The sequence below is a fragment of the Octodon degus genome, unplaced genomic scaffold, assembly GCF_000260255.1.
Source record: "Octodon degus isolate 3935 unplaced genomic scaffold, OctDeg1.0 scaffold00197, whole genome shotgun sequence".
In the NCBI taxonomy this organism is placed as follows: Eukaryota; Metazoa; Chordata; class Mammalia; order Rodentia; family Octodontidae; genus Octodon; species Octodon degus.
Genome location: NW_004524773.1, coordinates 1,372,963 through 1,376,330, shown reverse-complemented (window position 1 = coordinate 1,376,330; position 3,368 = coordinate 1,372,963). Strand labels below are relative to the sequence as shown.

Sequence of the window (3,368 nt, the reverse complement as noted above, 5' to 3'; positions counted from 1 at the left end):
CAATGACTTGAATTTGAGCCTAGTACAGAATGCTGTGCCAGCCCCAGAGATAGGTTTCCCATGCCAGCCACTGAGTCTGGGCGTGGTGGCGCAGGCCTGTAATCCCAGCTCTGGGGAGGCTGAGACAGGAGGATCACTATAAACCCAAGCTGTGTAGTGAGACCCTGTGCCAAATAAACAAATAAAAGAGTTTTTTGTTGTTGTTGTTGTTTTGTTTTTTGTGGACCCGGGGATTGAACTCAGGCCGTTGGACTTGCCAGGCAAGCACTTATTCTACTGAGCTATCTCCCTGGCCCAATAAAAGAGTTTTTAAAAAGTTACTTATATTTCCAGAAGCAAAGCTACAGTAAATCAGAGAAAGGCTGTACTTTGTTTCTCTGAACTTTACCCAGAGTGGTCTATCATTTTAGAGAACCTTGACAACAGTAAGAATGCTCACATTTTTGAAGTCCCCAATACTATACACTGGATCACTTTTTGGAAAAAAAAAAAACAAAAAAACAAAAAACCAAAACCAGGGTCTCTATGTAGTACAGGCTGGCTTTCAACTCACTATGTAGCCTCAAATTCCTGGCAATCCTCCTGCCTCAGCCTCTTGAGTGATGGGATTACAGGCGTGCGACATCATATCCAATTCACTTTGCATGTGTACAAAATTATTTCTTCTACTGTGATCCTGGTTGAATACTTACATTTTAAAATGTATCTTATTTTAAAACAAGTCACCTTCCTTTTATTTCACCTATATTTAAATGTTTCAAGGCATAAATAAAATATGTGGTGGCATATCCGTACCATGGGAATATATGTTTGGCAGTAAGTTTAGATTTTTTTTTTTTTCAGAACTGGGGATTGAATTCAGGCTTTTGCACTTGCCAGGCAAGCACTTATCCTACTGAGCTATCTCCCCAGCCCCTGGCAGTAGGTTTAAATGAACACAGAACAGATATATACATGCAACAGTATAAGTAAACCTAAAAAAGATTATGCTAAGTGAAAGAAGCCGATTATAAAAGGCCACGTATGCTTCCATTTACATGAATGTCCAGAATATACACATTCACACAGAGAAAAAGTAGATTAGTGGCTGTCAGAGGATGGGACAGGAGGTTGGGGTGATTGGAATGGAGTTTCTTTTGGTGATAAGAGAAATACTGTGGAATTAGATGGGGTTCATGGCTTCACCTATGACTTATTTTTGTGAATGTCTTGAATATGCAAATTTTAGGTGCACGAAATAGATTAGTAATGGCTTAGGCATGGGAAGGGATTAGTTGGGGGAGAGCAGAAGGGTGACAGCTAAGGAGATCAGGCTTTCTTTTGGAGAAGACAAAAATGTTTTAAAATTAATTGTGCTAATGGATGCAAAACTCTGAATATAATAAAAGCCACTGAGCTGTATACTCTGAATTGGTGAATAATACGAATGTGGATTATATCTCAGAAAAAATGTTAAGAAACTGTGGGTACACAGCAACTGTGCACATATATTTTACAAAGCTAGAAGAGTTGGGCTTCATAACTGGGAGGCTGAGGGAGGAAGATCTCAAATTTGAGGCCAGCCTGTACAACTCAGACCCTGACTCAAAATAAAAAATAAGAAGCAAGGGATGTTGTTTAGCGGTAGAGCACTTGCATAGCATGTACTGGGCTCTGGGCTTTCCCTAGCACAGCAAAACAAACAAACAAACAAACAAACAAACGTTAGAAGAAAGGATTTTGCGTGTTTTCACTGTAAACAAGGACAAATACTTTAGAAGATATGTTTGATATTAAATACTACATAATGTATATATGTATAAGTCATCACATGGCACACCGTTAATATGTATGATTTTCAAGTTTTTGTATTAATTAAAATTAATTTAGAGGCTGGGGAGATGGCTCAGTAGAATAAGCACTTGCCTGGCAAACGTAAGGGTCTGAGTTCAATCCCCGGTTCCAGAAAAAAAAAAAAAAAATTAAAAAAGTCTTATGAGTATACTTTAAAAAAAAATTTTTTTTTTTGGTAGTACCACTGATTGAACTTGGAACCCCGCACTTAACAGGAAGGAATTTATGCTACTGATCTATATACCTGGTCCCTTAGGTATGTTTTATATACATGGCTTAGGGAAGACCCATTACTTCTCAGGGCTGCTTAGTCCGCATCTGTACAACAGGTGTATCATTCCTAGTCCATACAGTTTTGGCAAGTATTCCGTGAGATATGGGTGGCCTTCCCCATGGGCATCACTCAGGCAGTGCCAGTTATGGCAGCTGAGTGGCTATTTTCTCAGCATAGCAAAGTTCAGTCTTACTGTGGGACCTCAGGCAAGGGCTTTCACTTCTCAGGGCCTCCATTTCCTATGTCCAAGAGCAGCACACCCAGCTACCTTGCAGAACTATTGGGAAGATTCAGTGACTATAAAGTAACTGTGCAGTGGCTGGCACATGGGAAGCCCTAGGAAAGTGGCAACTGCCTTCACGATGGTCCCGCAAGGTAACAAACAGCATCTTAGAGCCATCTATGACCCCCAGAATCCTAGAATCCCAGGGTGTTAGGATAGCAGAATCTCAGAATAGTTATACAGGCCTGGAATCTTAGGGTCATATCATAACCCATAGAACTGTAGGAATTTTAGAGACAGGAGGAACTCAAAGGCTATCTGTCCCTGTGATTTGCAACCCCGTGGAAAGATTCAAATTGTACTAAAAGCAGCAGCAGAAGCAACAAGCAGGGGCCAGGGAGATGGCTCAGTGGAATAAGCACTTCCCTGGCAAGCGTAAGGGCCTGAGTTCAATCCCCGGTTCCATAAAAAAAGAAAGAAAGAAAGAAAAAGCAACAAGCATAGGGCTTACCGTACAGCAGAATTTTTCTAAAAAGTTTTGTGTAGCAACTTATTTAGTGTTCACAACAAACGTACATGGCACACGCTACTACCACATTTTCTAGATTGGGAAATGGAGGCAGAGAAAGATTAAGTGACTTGTGCAAGGTGGAATAGTCGAGTTATGATCTGAAGGCAGGCCAGGGTCCATACTGAGATTCTCAGGCCTTACCCCAGAAATTCTCATTCAGTGGTTCTCACTTAAGGCCCAAAAATCTATTAGGCTAGTCAGATGGCTCACATACCATGTAGGGCTGAGAGGTAGGGCTTACAGGCATACAGTAGTCCCTCGATACTTAGTGGTTTGACTTTCATGGACTCACTGTTCTGCGGGTTTTCAAAAGATATTAATCTGAATTATCTACTGCAGATTTTTTTACTATATTGCTGGATTTTGCAGTACTGTACAGTATATGTATGTTATTAAAATTACATAGGTTTATGAGTTTAGAAAATAAATAGTTAAGAACATTAGAAGTGTTTTTAAAAATGTAGGAA

The 3,368-nt window shown here is 40.2% G+C and overlaps 1 protein-coding gene across 1 annotated transcript in view; it reads right to left on the bottom strand.

Annotated features, from left to right (window-relative positions):
* Nova2 (NOVA alternative splicing regulator 2) overlaps window positions 1-3,368 on the bottom strand; it is a 26,949-nt gene that overhangs the window by 4,346 nt on the left and 19,235 nt on the right. The gene's annotated exons all lie outside the window — the stretch shown is intronic.